The sequence below is a fragment of the Aegilops tauschii genome, chromosome 7, assembly GCF_002575655.3.
Source record: "Aegilops tauschii subsp. strangulata cultivar AL8/78 chromosome 7, Aet v6.0, whole genome shotgun sequence".
Taxonomy (NCBI): Eukaryota; Viridiplantae; Streptophyta; class Magnoliopsida; order Poales; family Poaceae; genus Aegilops; species Aegilops tauschii.
The window spans coordinates 100,404,050-100,426,469 of record NC_053041.3 but is presented as its reverse complement, the minus strand read 5'-3'; the positions used below and the strand labels follow the sequence as shown (position 1 = coordinate 100,426,469).

General features: G+C 49.5%; 2 non-coding genes across 2 annotated transcripts; both read left to right on the top strand.

Annotated features, from left to right (window-relative positions):
- Positions 1–19,631: 19,631 nt before the first annotated feature.
- LOC120970223 (U1 spliceosomal RNA) lies at positions 19,632–19,792 on the top strand. Its single transcript, XR_005764953.2, has one exon. It is a non-coding gene; the product is annotated as a U1 spliceosomal RNA (small nuclear RNA).
- A 1,775-nt stretch (positions 19,793–21,567) lies between these two features.
- On the top strand, positions 21,568–21,733 carry LOC120970015 (U1 spliceosomal RNA). Its single transcript, XR_005764788.1, has one exon. It is a non-coding gene; the product is annotated as a U1 spliceosomal RNA (small nuclear RNA).
- The last annotated feature ends 687 nt before the right edge of the window (positions 21,734–22,420 follow it).

Sequence of the window (22,420 nt, the reverse complement as noted above, 5' to 3'; positions counted from 1 at the left end):
TCGATCATGTCATTGGCTTCACCAAGTTGTTCCAAGAGAGCAACGAAGTGCTTCTTGGATTTACCCTTGAGTTTACCCATAAAGATCTCAAACTCATTTTCCTCCACATTTGTCCCCTCATGTTCATCAATGCTATCCGTCGAAGAAGGATGATTAATGATGGTAGTTTTGATGTTGGAGGTTACCTTATTGGTGGCTTTAGCCATGAGGCACTTGGCGGTGATGTTCTCATTGGGTGAGTCGAAGAGAGACACCCGTGGAGTCTTCGCAATGGCAACGGAGGCCATGACAACCGACTCACTATCTTCATCATCGTCATCATCCTCATTGTACTCTTCTTGAACCACCAACGCCTTGGGAGGAGTTTTCTTGGTGAAGTTGCTCTTGTTGGGGAACGACTTGGCCTTGTCTTTTCTAATGAGCTTGCCACCATTGTCTTCCCTCTTCTCGTAAGGGCACTTCGCAACAAAGTGGCTCACATTGCCACAATTGAAGCAAGTCCTCATCCGTTGCTTGCCCTTTGCGCCACTTGAGTTGCTTTTGTTGAAGTTTGGCCTCGTGTTCTTCTTGCTCCAAAATTGCCTTGAAGCAAGAGCCATGTGTTCATGATAGGCATACTTCGTATCTTCGAGGTTGCCCTCCTCTTCTTCCTCTTCATCCTCTTCCTCCATAATAACCTTGGCCTTTAGAGCAAGGTTGGGCTTCTTAACTCTTTGTGAGCGAAGAACCGCATTGTCGGCGGTCTTGTCCAAGATGCTCATAGCCACAAACTCATCCAACACTTCACTTGAGGACAAGGTGTGAAAGTCCGGCCTTTGACGAATTACAGAGGACATGGCTTTGTGGTAGGGCATCATTGCCTTGAGGAACTTGCGCTTGATCCAATTGTCATCCGTGTCCTTACTTCCATGATCTCGGAGCGAGACCGCGAGTTTGGTTACTCTCCGAAAAAGCTCACGAGGTTCTTCATCTTCTTTCATTGCAAACTCGTCGGCTTCATCTTGCACCACTTCATAGTTGGAGCGTTGAATGCTTGCGCTTCCCCGATAAAGGGAAACAACTTGGAGCCACGCATCTTTGGCCACGGTGTAAGGCCGGAGATGAGGAAGATCTTCGGGTGGGATGGCTTCTTGGATGATGAAGAGAGCATTCTCATTGAATTGATGATCCACAACTTCTCTAGGAGTGAAGTTACTTCGGTCATGCGGATAAAAGCCTTCTTCAATGATTCTCCAAAGGTTAGTGTTCACATGATTTAAATGACGCTTAAAACGATAGACCCAAGAATCAAAATCTACATTCTTCTCAATCTTAGGGGCCGGGCCGGCATGATTCAAATGAGTGGAAGGGAGCGGTCCACCATAGACGGGTGGAGGTTCCACATGGGCAAAGATGTCGGTCCCATTTTTATCACTAGAACAAGGAGCCTTCTCGCTCGAAGCTTCCCCCTTGTCGGAGGTAGCATCCGTCACCTTGTTAGTGGGATCACCCACTTTCAACGGTGCGGTGGTAAGTTTAAGCCCTTCTAAGAATTTATTCAACATGCTTTCGACCTTGGTCGTCATGGAGGTTTTAAATGTGTCCAACGCCACATTGAATTCCTCACGAGAGACCGCGGTTCCCCCATTTCCCGTAGACGAGACTGGATTCTCACCGGAGTGTTCCTCCGCACCGTCTACGACATCAACCATACTCTTTGGACGGTAAAGTCCTTAATAAAGAGACGAGGCTCTGATACCAATTGAAAGGATCGATATAGTTGACTAGAGGGGGGGGGTGAATAGGCAACTAACAATTTTTAGCTTTTCTTTACCAAATTAAACTTTGCATCAAAGTAGGTTGTCTAGATATGTAACTAAGTGAGCAACCTATATGATGCAACGACAACAAGCACGCAAGCAAGTAAGAGATATAACACAAGTAAACTAGCTAAAGTAAAGGAACGAGATAACCAAGAGTGGAGCCGGTGAAGACGAGGATGTGTTACTGAAGTTCCTTCCTTTTGAGGGGAAGTACGTCTCCGTTGGAGTGGTGTGGAGGCACAATGCTCCCCAAGAAGCCACAAGGGCCACCGTATTCTCCTAACGCCCTCACACAATGCGAGATGCCGTGATTCCACTATTGGTGCCCTTGAAAGCGGCGACCGGACCTTTACAAACAAGGTTGGGGCAATCTCCACAACTTAATTGGAGGCTCCCAACGACACCACAAAGCTTCACCACAATGGACTATGGCTCCGCGGTGACCTCAACCGTCTAGGGTGCTCAAACACCCAAGAGTAACAAGATCCGCTAGGGATAAGTGGGGGGAATCAAATTTATCTTGGTGGAAGTGTAGATCGTGTCCTTCTCAACCAATCCCGAGCAAATCAACAAGTTTGATTGGCTAGGGAGAGAGATCGGGCGAAAATGGAGCTTGGAGCAACAATGGAGCTTTTGGGGGAAGAGGGTAGTCAACTTTGGGGAAGAAGACCCCTTTATATAGTGGGGGGAACAAACCAACCGTTACCCCCTTCAGCCCCGAAGAGAGCGGTAGTACCGTTGTGCCAGCGGTACTACCGCTTGCCACTATAAGCGGTACTACCGCTACACAACGCGGTACTACCACTTGGCCCACAGCGGTACTACCGCGGAGGGAGGGCGGTACTACCGCACAGGAGCGGTACTACGGCCCCCCACAGCCGCGGCAAGTACCGTAAAACCCAACACGAAAAAGGATCCCTCGAATCGAGGCGGTACTAGCACGAGACCACCGCGGTACTACGGCTTGGGGCCACTAGCGGTACTATGGCTCTGGAGCGGTACTACTGCTCCCAGAGCGGTACTACCGCTTGTGGCACCCAAGCGGTACTTGTAACACCCCGAGAATCATGCTACAGTAACTCTCTGTGATTAAGCTAATCATGTTGCTAAACAGGGCTTGATCACATTTGAAACACATTTCTTTTCAAACTCCTAATTCAAACTTCAATTAAATTTAAAGTGGAAAATAAAAGTTTTCAAAAATTTAAACAAAAATGTTCGGGCCATGCCAGAAATTGCACTAATAATTATTGTGGAGAAAACACATTTTTATAAAATGCCTAAATACTTTTAAATGAAATAAAACAGAAAAGAAAATAAACAAATAAAAAGAAAATGCAAAAGAACACAGAACAAAGAAAAAAAAGGAGAAGGCCCCCCCACTGGACCCCTGGCCCAACTGGGCCGACCCCCGGCCCAGCCGGCCTAGCCCACCTCTCCCACTCGCCCTCCCCTTCCCCGTTCCCCCGACCAGGGTCGGAACAGGGGCCGGTCCCCGCCGCACCCCCTCCCCGGCGACGGGGAGGATAAGGACGCCAGCGCCCCCCGCCTCCTCGGGCCCCTCTCCCACTCGCCCCCGCTCACCTCTCGGCCTCTGCGCCTCTCTCTTCCCCCCCAGATCCGCGCCGCTCCTTCCTTCCCCACGCCCGACGCGGTCGCCGCCGTTCTCCGTCGTTCACACGGCCACCGTGCCCACCTCGCCGCCCCACGGTGTCTCCAAGGACCGCCGTCGCCCGCTGCTTCGTCTGGTGCAGCCCGTTGGAGACCGGAGCCCCTACAACGAGCACACCGAGCTCGTCTTCAACTTCGGTCGCCGGCGACCCCTTTCTTCCCCGGCGCCGACCTGCTGCTCCTAAGCCTCCCACCGGCCTCCGTGTGCCGCGCGGTGAGCTTCTCCCCCTCCTCCCCTGTCCTTTCGCTCTCGCACGCCCCCTAGCTGCTTCCCCACGCGCGCCCGAACGCAGCGCCGCGGAGTTCGTCGCCGGCGGGTCTCCGGTGACCAATTGGTCATGGGCGTATGCCCGTTAGCTTGACCGCATCATGCAGCACCCGCCTAGCTGGTTAGTTTGGCCGCTCGCGCGCTCTAACGCCGCACCCGCTCCAGCCCGAACTCCGGCGCCGCTTTTGCTCGTCGCCGGCGCCGTTTCCGGCAGCTCCAGCTCCGGCCGGTCTCACCACGCGACGCGGCGGGCTCTCCCCGTTCGAACGCACCCACCCGCGCCCGTGTAGGCCCCCTGTAGACGAATCCCGACGGGGCCGAGCGCCCTCCGCCGCGTTTTCGTGCTCGCCGGCGTTCAACCGCCGGCCTGCTGAGCTGGCACACCTGGGGCCACCCCTGGGTCACTGCCAGCGGGCCCCGCAGGCCCCGTTGACTGGGTCAACCCAGTCAACGTGCTGACTGGGCAGGCCCAGCCATTGACATGCGGGCCCCGCCGCATAATTAACAAAAAAAATGTGTTTTTATAAATAAAATTAATTAATTAACCTGATCAGTCACTGACAGATGGGCCCAGTAGTTTTACTAACTAAATTTAGTGGCGCGCGCTGGATTGGACTGGAACGCCACTAGGCTAGGTCTGCTTCCGGCCGCGTACGCAACGTGCAGGTGTGCATAGGGCGATGGGCCCAGACCCCTGCGCGCATAGGGTTAGACCGGCGTGCTGACCTCTCTGTTGTGCTTAGGTGGGGCTGCGACGCGTTGATCTTACGAGGCCGGGCATGACCCAGGAAAGTGTGTCCGGCCAAATGGGATCGAGCGTGTTGGGTTATGTGGTGCACCCCTGTAGGGAAGTTTATCTATTCGAATAGCCGTGTCCCTCGGTAAAAGGACGACCCGGAGTTGTTCCTTGACCTTATGACAACTAGAACTGGGTACTGAATAAAATACACCCTTCCAAGTGCCAGATACAACCCGGTGATCGCTCTCTAACAGGGCGACGAGGAGGGGATCGCCGGGTAGGATTATGCTATGCGATGCTACTTGGAGGACTTCAATCTACTCTCTTCTACATGCTGCAAGATGGAGATGTCCAGAAGCGTAGTCTTCGACAGGACTAGCTATCCCCCTCTTATTCTGGCATGCTGCAGTTCAGTCCACTGATATGCCCCTTTACACATATACCCTTGCATATGTAGTGTAGCTCCTTGCTTGCGAGTACTTTGGATGAGTACTCACGGTTGCTTCTCTCCCTCTTTTCCCCCCTTCCTTCCTATCTGGTTGTCGCAACCAGATGTTGGAGTCCAGGAGCCAGACGCCACCGTCGACGACGACACCTACGACACTGGAGGTGCCTACTACTACGTGCAGCCCGCTGACGACGACCAGGAGTAGTTAGGAGGATCCCAGGCAGGAGGCCTGCGCCTCATTCGATCTGTATCCCAGTTTGTGCTAGCCTTCTTAAGGCAAACTTGTTTAACTTATGTCTGTACTCAGATATTGTTGCTTCCGCTGACTCGTCTGTGATCGAGCATTTGTATTCGAGCCCTCGAGGCCCCTGGCTTGTATTATAATGCTTGTATGACCTATTTATGTTTTAGAGTGGTGTTGTGATATCTTCCCGTGAGTCCCTGATCTTGGTCGTACACATTTGCGTGCATGATTAGTGTACGGTCAAAACGGGGGCGTCACAAGTTGGTATCAGAGCCGACTGCCTGTAGGAATCCCCCTTTCCACACCCCTTGGCCGAAGTGGAGTCTAGACATTACAAAACTTTTACTAACATGGCTCTGTGTCTTACGGGCCCACGTCGCCATTGGGTGGTACTAGGATCTTTTACTCCTCGACCTTTACTCTGGGACTCTGCACTCTCTTCTACTCGGGTTAAACGAATTTACTAACTTTAACACTAGGATCCCGTGACCGCATTCACCACAAAGTTGGATAAGCCATAGTTGTTTCTTAGAATAGTATTTTGAACAATTCACACACTGTCATTTGACTCCTTTGAAACGTCTTTGCTTTCAGATGGAACCCACGAGGCAGGTCGTTCGCCACACGATGGCCATTGGTGCCTCGGGATCACCTGCGGTGCTAGCTGAGATGATGACCTATCTGGGTTATCGCTGGCACCCTGAGTACACCGTCTACGAGGAGTACCAGGACTTTAACCAGGAGCAGTACCGTGCCATCGTCCACCTCTACTCTCGGGAGTATGACTCCACTACTGTGCTGCACACCGCACATGGTGTTGGTGTGACCATCGATATGGCTGTCCACAATGCTGCCTATGCTGCTCTGACACGTCTTCGTGGAGAGTATCGGGAGTTGGACACCTCCCCTTTCAGGCACATTGCTATCGCATCCGATGTTGGTGCGGAGGGATACTATACTGCCGCCTACTCCACTGTCACCCGAGAGCCCTTCTACCATCAGCACCTGGTTCTGCATGCTGATGGGCCGGATCGAGCTAACCGAGCTCTTCGCCACGAGATGTACACCACCCGTCAGCACCTTTACCGTGCTCTGACGCTACTACACCCCTTTGTCTGATCTGGACAGGTACCACGTACTGCGACCTACCCAGCCAGGACCGTGATGCCCCACGGTGTCAGTTGGCCAGAGGTGGGAGGCTACTCTCCTGCACTTGGTCCTCTTCTGCCACCTGAGCGTCGGGCTCTACACTTGAGTATCCGCGGCCCCCAGTCTGCTGACGTGGAGGGCTATCCGTTGCCTCACTACCAGCTGTCGGGCTACGATTACCTCCACAGTACCTCTTGGGACTGATGTAGGCTTGCTTGTAGTGTTAGATGCATTCGCCGCGAGCCTGTGTGCCGCCTATGATGTTTTAGTCTATGTATTGAACTCTATGTACTGAACTCTATGTATGACCCCTTTTGTAAGTTATGCCGACTACTATGTAGTAGCTATCGTGCTCCTTTCATTATGCATGTTTCATCATGAATGATTCTTGTCTTTGCAAATATTTTCCAATGCTGAACTACCCCTGTTATATATTAGCAGGATGGTTAGACCGGGTGGTCGTGGTCGTGGTGGCGATGCCCCACCACCACCTGAGTACATGGCTGGTATGATCCAACAGTTTGAACTGATCCGCCAATTCATGGAAAATATGATGGCTCAGTTTCCTCGCCCCAATATGAACCAGCAGCCAGCCCAAGTGACTCTTCAAGATTTCATACGCCTCAACCCAACCATCTACCGCAGCTCAACTCAGCCTCTGGATGCTGATGACTGGCTCCGTGACATCACCTATGAGATGGAGTCTGCTGATGTAGCCCCTGCCAGCTATGTCACCTTTGCTTCCTTCTTCTTGAAGGGACCCGCAGCTCAATGGTGGGACAGCCACAGGCGTACTCTGCCAGCTGGAACAATCATCACCTGGCCAGACTTCCAAGCTGCTTTCCGTGCCCGCTTCATTCCTCAGGGAGTCATGGACCGGAAGAAGCGTGAGTTCCGCAACCTCACCCAAGGCAACAAAACTGTCGAAGCTTATCAGCGGGAGTTTCTGGACTTGTCCCGCTATGCTGAAGAAGACATTGCAACTGATGCACGCAGACAGGAGAAGTTTCGTGATGGCCTTCAAGCTGACATCAAGCTCGCACTTCTAGTGCATGACTTTGCTGATTTCGCCACCTTGGTGAACAAGGCCATCAATGTCGAAACTGGTCTGCAGGAATACCAGAGCTCTCACAGGCGCAACCGAGACACGGGCTCATCTTCGGGCCCGCCCTCACAGAAGCGTAAGATATGGATCCCGAACAGCATGTACCGTCCAAATGCATCTGCCCCAAGGCAGACCTATGCTGCACCTCGTCTGCCTCCACCACCATCTAGGCAGTCAAGACTTCCAGCTCCACCATCCCAAGCTCCTGTTCCCACTCCAAATAATGGCTTGTGCTTCAGGTGTGGTCAACCAGGACACCGTGCTAAAGAATGCAACCAGAACCAGAATCAACTGGCCCTTCCAGCAACTGGCCGTGGTAACAATCAGCCCCGCAACAACAATGCTAAGTCTTATGGTCGTGCTCATGCAAACCACGTTGATCTCAACGAAGCTCAAGACCAGCCTGCTACTGTGATGGGTACACTCCTCGTAAATTCAGTACCAGCATCCGTTTTATTTGATACAGGTGCATCGCATTCATTCATGTCAGAAGATTTTGCATACAAGCACGACGTTAAATGTGAGGAGATGAACACCTCTGTATTGGTCAAAACCCCCGTGGGACAGTGTCAAACCTCCTTGGTTGGCATCGATGTCCCCGTGGAAATCGCAGGGCTGGAATTCTATGCCTCTCCCATTATCCTGAAGTCGTCTAACATCGACCTCATTTTGGGTATGGATTGGTTGAAAGCGCATACTGCTTCTATAGTTTGCGCCACTAAGACCGTCCATCTGCTACACCCTTCAGATGAAATAGTTGCTTACCAAGCTCATCTGGTGCAAAATGCCGAGGCAAGGCTCTATGCATTGAATGCATTGAACGCTGCACCACTCGAGGGCATTGAAAACATTCCCGTCGTGCGTGAATTCCTCGACGTCTTCCCTGAAGAACTTCCAGGGATTCCCCCCTACTAGAGCTGTCGAATTCATCATCGACTTGAAACCAGGCACCACTCCTATAGCCAAGCGACCCTACAAAATGCCGCCGCATGAACTCCTTGAGCTTAAGGAGGAAATCGAAAAATCTCTTCGCAAAGGATTCATTCGCCCAAGTTGCTCTCCTTGGGGAGCACCTTCTCTCTTTGTCAAGAAGAAGGATGGGACAAACCGGTTAGTTCAAGACTACCGTCCTATAAACCAAGCTACCATTCAGAATAAATACCCTCTTCCTCGGATCAATGATCTGTATGATCAACTGGCGGGTTCGTCAGTGTTCTCTAAGCTCGACTTGAGGTTGGGCTACCACCAGATCCGTGTTCGAGAAGAGGATATCCCAAAGACCGCCTTCGTGACTCGCTATGGTTCATACGAGTACACCGTCATGTCTTTCGGTTTAACCAATGCTCCAGCCACCTTCTCTCGTCTGATGAACTACATATTCATGGATTACCTCGACAAGTTCGTCGTGGTTTATCTGGATGATATCCTGGTATTTTCCAAGAACGAAGAAGAACATGCTGAACATCTTCGACTTGTGCTGGAAAAGCTACGAGAACATCAACTATATGCCAAGTTCTCCAAATGTGAATTCTGGCTACCGGAAGTAACCTATCTTGGGCATGTCATCTCTAAGGATGGTATTGCCGTCAACCCCGAGCGAGTTCAGGCTATTCTTGATTGGACTCCTCCCAAGAACGTTAAGCAAGTCAGAAGTTTTCTCGGTCTTGCCAGCTATTGCCGTCGATTCGTCGAGAACTTCTCCAAGATTGCCAGGCCTCTGACTAACCTGTTACATAAGGGCATCAAGTTCCAATGGACAGACAAGTGTCAGGAAAGTTTCCAGGCACTCAAAGACAAGTTGACTTCTGCTCCAGTTCTAGCTCCACCTGATACTAAGAAGGACTTCGTCATTTACTGCGACGCTTCCCGTCAAGGATTAGGCTGTGTCCTAATGCAAGACCGCAAAGTGATTGCTTATGCCTCTCGGCAATTGCGCCCTCACGAAGAGAACTACCCAGTTCACGACCTCGAACTTGCTGCTGTCATTCATGCGCTGAAGCAGTGGTGACATTACCTTCTTGGTAATCGTTGCGAGATCTTCACTGACCACCAAAGTCTGAAGTATCTGTTTACTCAGCCAGATCTGAACCTCCGTCAACAGAGATGGATGGAGCTTGTTGCAGACTTTGACTTGGGTATTTCCTATACGCCAGGCAAGGCTAATGTAATGGCTGATGCCTTGAGCCGCAAGTCTTACTGCAACCACCTCCAGGTTCACAAAGTTTAGCCCTCGCTTGTGGAAGAATTCCGGAAGCTGAACCTCCATATTGTTGCTCTGGGTGCACTCGCTCCCCTCCTAAGGAGTTTGGCAAGGTGAACCTCCACATTGTTACCCAGGGTTCCCTCAATACCCTAGTTGCTAAACCAGATCTCGAGGACAGCATCAAAAGGCTACAGAAGTATGACTCTGAAGCCCACAAGATTAAGCGCTACCTCGCAGAAGGAAAGCCCTCATTCTTCACCATTGCTGAAGATGGCACCCTATACTTCAAGGGCCGCCTAGTGGTGCCATGTGCAGAGAAAAACCTGGATATGACACAGGAAGTTATGAAAGAAGCTCATGATACGCCTCTATGTATCCATCCTGGTAGTACAAAGATGTGCCAAGACATCCGTCAGAGATTCTGGTGGTCTAATATGAAGCAAGCCATTGCTCGTTATGTTGCTGAGTGTGACGTTTGCCGTCGTATCAAAGCAGAACATCAAAGGCCTGCTGGAACTCTGCAACCTATCTCTATTCCTGAATGGAAATGGGACCATGTTGAGATGGACTTCGTCACTGGATTTCCCAAATCACAGAAAGGTAATGATGCTATTCTTGTCGTCATTGACCGGCTTTCCAAAGTTGCACATTTCCTGGCGGTCAAAGAAACGATCACTGCTAGCCAGTTGGCAACGCTCTATATGTCCAGGATTGTTTCACTCCACGGTATTCCATTGGTTATCAGCTCAGACCGTGGCAGCTTATTCACTTTAAGATTCTGGGCAAGTTTCCAGGAAGCTATGGGAACTCATCTGTCATTCAGTACTGCGTTTCATCCTCAATCGCAAGGGCGAGTTGAACGCGTCAACCAAGTCCTCGAAGATATGCTTCGAGCTTGTGTTATTTCCTTCGGCAAGAAATGGGAGGAATCTCTCCCGTATGCTGAGTTCTCTTATAATAATAGCTATCAAGCTAGTCTGAAGATGGCCCCCTTCGAAGTGTTATATGGACGAAAGTGCCAAACCCCTCTGAACTGGTCAGAAACTGGGGAACGTCCACTCTTTGGCCCGGATATTATCCAAGATGCCGAAGAACAAGTCCGCATTATCCGTGACAATCTCAAGACTGCTCAGTCACGTCAGAAGAGTCAGTATGACCGTCATCATAAAGACATGGTCTATCAACCTGGCGAAAAGGCTTATCTTCGAGTCACACCTATGAAGGGTGCTCACCGCTTCGGGATCAAGGGCAAACTAGCTCCTCGCTATATTGGCCCATTCACTATACTCGAAAGGCGTGGAAAAGTGGCATACCAACTGGAGCTACCGCCGAACCTTTCTCAGGTTCACGATGTGTTCCATGTGTCACAGCTCCGCCGTTGCTTCAAGGACCCAATCCGAGCTGTGGATCATGAAGTGCTCGAATTGCAGCAAGACCTCTCCTATAAGGAGCATCCGGTCCGCATTCTCGACCAAGCTGAACGCCGCACACGTCAGAAGGCGATCAAGTTTCTCAAAGTCCAGTGGTCGCACCATTCTGAAGATGAGGCCACTTGGGAACGAGAGGATCGTCTGCGCGAAGAATACCCCGCACTGTTTCCTTCTACCTCCTAAATCTCGGGACGAGATTTCTTGTAGTGGAGGAGATTTGTAACACCCCGAGAATCATGCTACAGTAACTCTCTGTGATTAAGCTAATCATGTTGCTAAACAGGGCTTGATCACATTTGAAACACATTTCTTTTCAAACTCCTAATTGAAACTTCAATTAAATTTAAAGTGGAAAATAAAAGTTTTCAAAAATTTAAACAAAAATGTTCGGGCCATGCCAGAAATTGCACTGATAATTATTGTGGAGAAAACACATTTTTATAAAATGCCTAAATACTTTTAAATGAAATAAAACAGAAAAGAAAATAAACAAATAAAAAGAAAATGCAAAAGAACACAGAACAAAGAAAAAAAAAAGAGAAGGCCCCCCCCCCCACTGGACCCCTGGCCCAACTGGGCCGACCCCCGGCCTAGCCCACCTCTCCCACTCGCCCTCCCCTTCCCTGTTCCCCCGACCAGGGTCGGAACAGGCGCCAGTCCCCGCCGCACCCCCTCGCCGGCGACGGGGAGGATAAGGACGCCAGCGCCCCCCGCCTCCTCGGGCCCCTCTCCCACTCGCCCCCGCTCACCTCTCGGCCTCTGCGCCTCTCTCTTCCGCCCCAGATCCGCGCCGCTCCTTCCTTCCCCACGCCCGACGCGGTCGCCGCCGTTCTCCGTCGTTCACACGGCCACCGTGCCCACCTCGCCGCCCCACGGTGTCTCCAAGGACCGCCGTCGCCCGCTGCTTCGTCTGGTGCAGCCCGTTGGAGACCGGAGCCCCTACAACGAGCACACCGAGCTCGTCTTCAACTTCGGTCGCCGGCGACCCCTTTCTTCCCCGGCGCCGACCTGCTGCTCCTAAGCCTCCCACCGGCCTCCGTGTGCCGCGCGGTGAGCTTCTCCCCCTCCTCCCCTGTCCTTTCGCTCTCGCACGCCCCCTAGCTGCTTCCCCACGCGCGCTCGAACGCAGCGCCGCGGAGTTCATCGCCGGCGGGTCTCCGGTGACCAATTGGTCATGGGCGTATGCCCGTTAGCTTGACCGCATCATGCAGCACCCGCCTAGCTGGTTAGTTTGGCCGCTCGCGCGCTCTAACGCCGCACCCGCTCCAGCCCGAACTCCGGCGCCGCTTTTGCTCGTCGCCGGCGCCGTTTCCGGTAGCTCCAGCTCCGGCCGGTCTCACCACGCGACGCGGCGGGCTCTCCCCGTTCGAACGCACCCACCCGCGCCCGTGTAGGCCCCCTGTAGACGAATCCCGACGGGGCCGAGCGCCCTCCGCCGCGTTTTCGTGCTCGCCGGCGTTCAACCGCCGGCCTGCTGAGCTGGCACACCTGGGGCCACCCCTGGGTCACTGCCAGCGGGCCCCGCAGGCCCCGTTGACTGGGTCAACCCAGTCAACGTGCTGACTGGGCAGGCCCAGCCACTGACATGCGGGCCCCGCCGCATAATTAACAAAAAAAATGTGTTTTTATAAATAAAATTAATTAATTAACCTGATCAGTCACTGACAGGTGGGCCCAGTAGTTTTACTAACTAAATTTAGATTAGTTTGAACTCTGTTTAACCCACTGTCTATGACAGGTGGGTCCCCCGTGTCAGTTTTGACCAGTCAACCGGACTGTTGACCGCTGACGTCACTCATACGTCATGCTGACGTCATACCCCTTTTTCTGTTAATTAAATAATTCCAGAAATTCAAATAAACTTTGAAAATTCATATCTTTTAAACCGTAACTCGGATGAAAATGTTTTCTATATGAAAGTTGCTCAGAACGACGAGACGAATCCGAATACGCAGTCTGTTCGTCCACCACACCTCCCTAACCTATCAAACTAGCAACTTTCCCCCTCCGGTCCGTCTGTCCGAAAACGCGAAACATCGGGAATACCTCCCGGATGTTCCCCCCCTTCGCCGGTACCACCTACTGTCGCGTTAGGACACACCTAGCACCGCTCATTGTCATGTCACGCATCGTCATGCTTATGTTTGCATTGTATTTACTGTTTCTTCCCCCTCTTCTCTCCGGTAGACTACGAGACCGACCCTGCCGCTACCCAGTTCGACTACGGAGTCGACGACCCCTCCTACTTGCCAGAGCAACCAGGCAAGCCCCCCCCCTTGATCACCAGATATCGCCTATGCTTCTCTATACTGCTTGCATTAGAGTAGTGTAGCATGTTACTGCTTTTCGATATCCTATCCTGATACATAGCCTATCCTTGCTACTACTGTTGATACATGTACCTGCAATCCTACATGCTTAGTATAGGATGCTAGTTTTCCATCAGTGGCCCTACATTCTTGTCCGTCTGCTGTGCTATACTATCGGGCCGTGATCACCTGGGCGGTGATCACGGGTATATACTTATATACTATATACATGACACATGTGATGACTAAAGTCGGGTCGGCTCGTAGGAGTACCCGCAAGTGGATCTTTGTGGCGGAGCGACAGGGCAGGTTGAGACCGCCTAGGTGAGAGGTGGGCCTGGCCCTGGTCGGCGTTCGCGGATACTTAACACGCTTAACGAGATCTTGGTATTTGATCTGAGTCTGGCCATTTGGTCTATACGCACTAGCCATCTACGCGGGAGTAGTTATGGGTATCCTGGCGTCGTGGTATCAGCCGAAGCCTTCGTGATGTCAGCGACTGAGTGGCGCGCGCCGAATTGGACTGGAACGCCACTAGGCTAGGTCTGCTTCCGGCCGCGTACGCAACGTGCAGGTGTGCATAGGGCGATGGGCCCAGACCCCTGCGCGCATAGGGTTAGACCGGCGTGCTGACCTCTCTGTTGTGCTTAGGTGGGGCTGCGACGCGTTGATCTTACGAGGCCGGGCATGACCCAGGAAAGTGTGTCCGGCCAAATGGGATCGAGCGTGTTGGGTTATGTGGTGCACCCCTGTAGGGAAGTTTATCTATTCGAATAGCCGTGTCCCTCGGTAAAAGGACGACCCGGAGTTGTTCCTTGACCTTATGACAACTAGAACTGGATACTGAATAAAATACACCCTTCCAAGTGCCAGATACAACCCGGTGATCGCTCTCTAACAGGGCGACGAGGAGGGGATCGCCGGGTAGGATTATGCTATGCAATGCTACTTGGAGGACTTCAATCTACTCTCTTCTACATGCTGCAAGATGGAGATGTCTAGAAGCGTAGTCTTCGACAGGACTAGCTATCCCCCTCCTATTCTGGCATTCTGTAGTTCAGTCCACTGATATGCCCCTTTACACATATACCCATGCATATGTAGTGTAGCTCCTTGCTTGCGAGTACTTTGGATGAGTACTCACGGTTGCTTCTCTCCCTCTTTTCCCCCCTTCCTTCCTATCTGGTTGTCGCAACCAGATGTTGGAGTCCAGGAGCCAGACGCCACCGTCGACGACGACACCTACGACACTGGAGGTGCCTACTACTACGTGCAGCCCGCTGACGACGACCAGGAGTAGTTAGGAGGATCCCAGGCAGGAGGCCTGCGCCTCGTTCGATCTGTATCCCAGTTTGTGCTAGCCTTCTTAAGGCAAACTTGTTTAACTTATGTCTGTACTCAGATATTGTTGCTTTCCGCTGACTCGTCTGTGATCGAGCATTTGTATTCGAGCCCTCGAGGCCCCTGGCTTGTATTATAATGCTTGTATGACCTATTTATGTTTTAGAGTGGTGTTGTGATATCTTCCCGTGAGTCCCTGATCTTGGTCGTACACATTTGCGTGCATGATTAGTGTACGGTCAAAACGGGGGCGTCACAGTACTACCGCTCCGTCCCGCGGTACTACCGCTGGAACCAGAGTTAGTACACACATGGGGGCTACTAGCGGTACTACTGCTCTGGGCGGTACTACCGCTCCAGAGCGGTACTACCGCTTGTAGCACCTAAGCGGTACTACCGCTGGAACCAGAGAGGGCACAAAGAGAGGAGAACCAAGCCCATCATCGAAACGGAAAGGCTCGGAGGGAGGGGCAAAGGAAGTGTACGTGATGATTCCGCCCTAACCTTTCCAAAACGGACCCCCTCTTGATAGTACGGTGATCCCTATGAAACTAGTCCACCAAACTAATCCGAAAGGACTACACCGTCTTTGCTTTAAGCTCCGAGGGGAGGAAATCGTCTCGTGCCAAAAGGATGAATCTCTAAAAAACACTCAACGCACACGATTAGTCCGCAAAAGCATTGTCATCAATCACCAAAACATCTTAGGGATAAATATGCCCTTACACATACTAAACGCAAAAATAGGCTGGAGTTCAAATAAGTTTAAAAAACATTGAAGTGCCCGTGTAACAGATGAGTTCTCGTCCGAAACCCTGATACTCCGAAAAAGATTGTCCAGTTTGTACACGAGGTGCGTCTAGTTTTCGCCGTGACCCTCTCTACTCTTTTGCACATGCTATGCGGGCGAAATGATGATACCATGCCAAGTTTCAACATTTTCAGAGTTCATTTTGGAGTGATTTTCAATTTCACCGTCATTTAGCTCTCTAAACAAATCGATAAATGACTGAAAAACAGCAAATGATGTCAGAACGTGTTGAAAATTGATGACGTCGCTTTGAATGATGCATACTGAACGCAAAAATAGGCTGGAGTTCAAATAAGTTTAAAAAACATTGAAGTGCCCGTGTAACAGATGAGTTCTCGTCCGAAACCCTGATACTCCGAAAGAGATTGTCCAGTTTGTACACGAGGTGCGTCCAGTTTTCGCCGTGACCCTCTCTATTCTTTTGCACATGCTATGCGGGCGAAATGATGATACCATGCCAAGTTCCAACATTTTCAGAGTTCATTTTGCAGTGATTTTTAATTTCACCGTCATTTAGCTCCCTAAACAAATCGGTAAATGACTGAAAAACAGCAAATGATTTCAGAACGTGTTGGAAATTGATGACGTCGCTTTGAATGATGCATACTGAACGCAAAAATAGGCTGGAGTTCAAATAAGTTTAAAAAACATTGAAGTGCCCGTGTAACAGATGAGTTCTCGTCCGAAACCCTGATACTCCGAAAGAGATTGTCCAGTTTGTACACGAGGTGCGTCCAGTTTTCGCCGTGACCCTCTCTACTCTTTTGCACATGCTATGCGGGCGAAATGATGATACCATGCCAAGTTCCAACATTTTCAGAGTTCATTTTGTAGTGATTTTTAATTTCACCGTCACTTAGCTCCCTAAACAAATTGGTAAATGACTGAAAACAGCAAATGATGTCAGAACGTGTTGGAAATTGATGACGTCGCTTTGAATGATTCATACTGAACGCAAAAATAGGCTGGAGTTCAAATAAGTTTAACAAATATTGAAATGCCCGTGTAACAGATGAGTTCTCGTCCGAAACCCTGATACTCCGAAAGAGATTGTCCAGTTTGTACACGAGGTGCGTCCAGTTTTCGCCGTGACCCTCTCTACTTTTTTGCGCATGCTATGCGGGCGAAATGATGATACCATGCCAAGTTCCAACATTTTCAGAGTTCATTTTGTAATGATTTTCAATTTCACCGTCATTTAGCTCTCTAAACAAATCGGTAAATGACTGAAAAACAACAAATGATGTCAGAACGTGTTGGAAATTTTATGACGTCGCTTTGAATGATGCATACTGAATGCAAAAATAGGCTGGAGTTCAAATGACTGAAAAATAGCAAATGATGTCAGAATGTGTTGGAAATTGATGACGTCGCTTTGAATGGTGTGTACGGAACGCAAAAAAGTCTGGAGTTATAATAAGTTTAAAAAAATGAAGTGCCCATGTAACAGATGAGTTCTCGTCAGAAACCCTGATACTTCGAAAGAGATTGTCCAGTTTGTACACGAAGTGCGTCCAGTTTTTACCTAACATAAGAAGTCTGGAGTTGTAATAAGTTATTAAAGATAAAAAAGAGGCACAATGCTCGTTAATTAGCTTCAAGCCTTTCGGAATAGTGCAAACTGCACTGCACATAGCTCCGTGCAGTCTACACTATTCCTCAAGGCTTAAAGCTAAGCAACGTGCAGATGAGCATTGCGCCTGTCCTTCATCGTCTCTGCACTCAGAGCTTATAAACCGCTCCTAGTGCCTCTCTCTTCGCGAGGTGGGACTAAAAAACAGCTTATTAAAAAACTATAATACCGGTTCATGGCACGAACCGGTATTAAAGGTGCCTGTGGGGCCACAGCCTGACCACAGCCTGACGCAGCATCATTAGTACCGGTTCGTGACACGAACCGGTACAAAAGGTTGCTCACGAACTGGTACTAATGATCTCCGCCCGCCTAGCCGTTAGAACCGACACTAATGGACACATTAGTGCCGGCTCAAAATCAAACCGGCACTAATGTGCTTCACATTTGACCCTTTTTCTACTAGTGGATCTACGGCAGTTGGAACGCTCACCCGTCGCCCTCCGACCACAACGCGAGTTGACGTTGATCTAACAGGCCTTCGCCCCCCTCGGGCTGGCCAGCTCTGCTCACACAAATCTACCAACGTAAATCAGCTCTTCAGGTGAGGAGAGCGACAAGAAGTCGTCGAAGGATGTTCCATGGTCGCTCCTTGCTCGTGGTCGGGCTCGATCCTGGCGGTTTGCCACTTGCGAGTCTGGCCAGTATTGAGTTAATGGGCCAGATACAACTGGGCCCCAAGATTCCTTCTGGCCCTTTCTGTTGTATGAACGATGATGAGTCCGAAATCTTGAATTTAAATTTTTGGCAATTCTTGTTTTTAAAACAGTTTTGTGTTGAATCATGATGTTGAATCCACATTTTGTGTTTTCCTATTTGATTTCACTCACAAATCTGTAATAAATATTCCCTCCATACAGAAATATAAGAGCACTTAGATCACAGACGCCAAAAAATATAACTAGATAATAAACATGCTAATGAGACAAGTTCAGGTCGGAAAATTGCACTCTGTTTAGTCCATTGGGAAAGATTGCTGTCTGTCAAGTAACGTTTGTCTAGCTGCTCCCTTTTTCGAAAGAGGGTGGATTTTATTAGTTCAAAATGAAGCATCAAGAGAATACAAACACGATGAGCACATACCCGGCCTATGCATAGTTAGAATGTACACAGCCAACACCAACTCACACAAAGAACACACCTGCAAATAGCAGAGTCATATAAGACCAAAGCTATGCATGGGCGAGAAAATAAAGATAGAAAAAAAAATCCAAAGTGACCAATTCTGTGATCGGCAAATTATAGGAAGAACCATATCCGCACAAACCATCTCAAGACACCTTATGATCGACGAGTTTCTTCAACGACAACGCCTTCAGGAAGTGAGCAACGCTCAAACGCCGCCCTCACCGGAGCCAGCAGTCGAGGCAGGAATCTAGGTTTTCACCCTGAAGAAATTGTCCGAACATATCCGAGTAATGCCTTCAACAAGGTAACGATGTATAGCCATCGCCATTGCCAAAGTTCAAATCTGGGCTTTCACCCCGGAGCTCGATACCGGGTACTCAAGAAGCACCGCCATCGACGTCACAAATGTGTTGTCGCCACCACTTTTCCATGATCCCAGCAGATAAATGCGATGCACCACTTCACAACCATTCATCTGCATCAAGCCTCTATCCATAGTTTGCATCTCATCGCCGAAATGAACCATCGGATCTAAAGAAATGAACTCCCCAAAGATCTTTCGATGTCCACCGCCGCCATTGAGCCACAAGAGGTCGCTGCACCTTCGCAATTTGCAGCGACCGTCGCTATGCCAGTCAAGATCTAGATCACCGCTACCGACCGAGGTAGCACGTGCAGACAAGGGGAGCCCAAGCCACCATCTAGCAAGGCCTAGCCCAAGCGACGCCAGAGGACGCGCATGCATTGGCAGCATCCGCTGGAACAAGTCCACGCCTGCTTGCAGTAGCCCCCCAACCAGCGGCCACACGCCCACACCGTAGCAGCGTGAACCAGCCGCTAGGGACCACTGCAATCGCGTCCAGCCAACCGTTGAGCCCCGCCGCCGACCGCTAGGGCCTCGCGTCCCAGCGTGTGCTGACGGCTGCCCGCCTCTATGCCCACCAGATCTAGGTTGCCGTCGCGAGCACAGACAAGTAAGGAGCCAGCCCGAGGCACCATCAGCGTGATCCGGTGCCGTCATGCCGGTCAACACGAGGCCAAGGCAGCCGATGCACAGGACCAAATCCACATGAATCCATTGTCGCCGCATGAAAGTTCAAGCCGGTCTGAGACGACGCATGCATGATGATATATCATGCGAGTTCACCGGGATTTGGGTATGAGGCCGCCACGTCTTGGGCATCAGCCATTGTGTTAATGGGCTATATGTACAACTGGGCTCTTAAATACCTCGGCCTTTCTAACGCCGACGAGTCTAAAAATATTGGTTAGCCAATATATCTGCGTACATTGAGGAAATCGGCTCAGGAGAGATGTGTATATAAGTGGAGGGTATGACAACGTTGAAAATCACTTACCTGGACGGGATCTATGAGTGATCAATAAGGCTCATGGCCTAGATCAATGGCTCACATTGCACTTTGTGAGTACGTTGATCTACCATCTCCCCTTCGAGGGAGAGTGGACGTCGTAGTTTGTGATAGAGGGGGTACGTGTTCGCGCAGCCCCTGCCAAGTTCTCAAACTAAAATTTGTGTTGGTTACGGCTCTTTGAGAAATTTGTCTTTATATTTTTTTGTGCAAATTCTATGTATAGTATTTCTTTTGCAAACTTTCATGCTTTGATAAATATGATTTCATCATAGAGCACAATCGAGACACATGTCCAAAAAAATAGTTGACTAAATGCTGATGAAACAAGTGCAGGCCAGATCAAATTAACAGCACACCAACCATACAAGTTGGGTAGATGAAGAAAGTTTATATTGAGAAGATCGCATTTTGCTTACTGCCATACGAAAAGCTGGAGAAGATCGTCGCGGGAGAGAAGTGCGTATAAGAGGAGGGTAGGACAACTTGTAATCCTACGTACAGTAGGCCAGAGAAGTGCATTAACAATTTGACCAACATATTGAGCTCTGTTTTTATTTTCTTTTTTAAAACTAGGCAAAAGATTTGTCATTTTCATTGATTAAGAGAGAAGTTTTAGAGTTCAGGCCAAAGGCCAGGGTACAAAGCATCACTCTGGCGGCATAATGTTACGCAAATGTTTTGCTCCCGCACGGCTCCAAAGCGAACACTCCTCTTTTATCTTGGCCATCAAATGAGCTCTGTTTCTTATGCTCACTTGATGCATTTATATCTGAAACATTCCAGTAGTGTTATGTATTTTGGTCATCGTCTGTGTATCGTCTTCACCTGCAGCACAGAACAACCATGCAAGTTGAAGAACAGAGCTCATTTATGTTTGCCAATATTCGGTGTGCCTACCCGTTTGGTAGCAACATGTCAGTCTCGATTAGAGACGTAATAAAAACTCAATTCGAAGGTATGGTTCAGATGCAGTGCACCTGTGAATTTCCTTCTGAAGCATCAAGCGTGGGTGCTCTTCAAGAGCTCACAGCTCGAGATCCGCCGATATGCGGGCACAAAACGAACGCCGAAACGTGAAATAGACTATCATGAAGCTAGCTAGCAAAGTCCAACATGACAAGACAGCTCCAGTAATTAGCACAGGATCAAAGTTCAGTTCTTTTGTATGTGGTTTGCTGCTGACCACGGCAAGCTGTACCAGCTCTTCAGTTTTTTTCCTTTTTTTTAGGAAAAGCTCTTCAGTTCTTATTTTTATTTTTTAGAAAAAGCTCTTTAGTATTTTTTTATAAACATCCTCCTCCTTTATTCAACCGTCACAAAGATTGTGTCGTTTACAATCAAAGGTATCACCTCAAGAGGAGGTGATTCGTGAACCAACATGTGGTTGAATGGTTAGGTGGACTGTGGTATTCCAGCCCACCAGGGTTCAAATCCTGATGCTCCTACTTACTCTGGATTTATTTCAGGATTTCTGGCAATGTGCATTGTGGACTACGAGGCGCCTACGATAACTTCGTAAAATCTCAAGATGATATGCAGGACAAGCTAGTTAAGAGCAACAAGAAATTGTTATCAACATGGATCGCGGGTTGTTCGGACGGGCTCCCTGACCTGCCGTTATATCCACTGATTGATGTGTTCATGGGCTAGATGCTACTGGGCCCATTAATCACTCTGCCTCCCAAAGGCCGGTGGGCTAGAAAATAATTGTCAGCCAGTTTTGTGGTCAGTCTGAGATTAACCAGGCCACCCAAGGTGAAGTAAAGGTAAAGGTACCGCTAAAAAAACCCAAGGTAAAGGTAATTGTGTAAAAAACACAAGATAATTGCGTTTAGTTTCGTACCATATGGGAAGATTAAGAAGATTGATGCCAAAAGCGAGTATATAATTGAAGGGTAGGACCACTTTGAAACATACTTACCTGGACGGTGTCTATAGGTGATCAATAAGGCTCATGGCCTAATTTAACGGATCACATTGCACTTTGTGAGTGTGCTGATCTACCATCTCCCTTTTTTCGTGGGAGAATGGATATCATAATTTATGAAAGAAGGGGGTACGCGTTTGAGCGCCCCTATCAAGTTTAAAATTCAAAAATTGTGTTGTTTTTCTTGGTTCTACTATTGTTTTGTACACTTGACACAAACTTTGTTTTGAATTTAAAATATTTTATTTTCTTAATGCTAACACTCATGGTTTGATAAACTTGTGCAAAAGAAATTTATTACGGATTTGAATAAATACACATATCCAGAAAAATAAAGTTAGTGAATGCTAACCGTGCAAGTTGTGAAGATGGTTCAGAGTAAGCTCGAATACCTGCGTACATTGATGCTGCAGCCAAGCATCGATGACCACCAGTTATGTTTCTCAAGATACCGTATGCCCATCAGTTGGGTGGCAACATGTCGGCAGAGTGATTGTGTCAAAATAAAAAAATGGTTCCGGATGCTTCGGCCTCAACAACCACATATATATACGAACAGCTTCGACGGTGATCGACACTTGACAGATCATTAGCGGTAGCTCAGTAAGTAACTGCACACTCGTCATGTACTGCAAGAAGAATCTCACTTCACTGCTCATGGCGGACTTCCTCCTGTGCTCCTGCGCGATGTCCGTCGGCTCATCGCGCTACACCGTTGGCACGAGTGGTGAAGCGAAGGTGTGGAGCGCGGCGGCATTGGCTGTGGAGGGAGTCAACGGTGGCTGCAGAGCTGCAGGGAGGTCGCTGGGGCTGAGGGTACCGGCGAAGGCGCCCCCTCC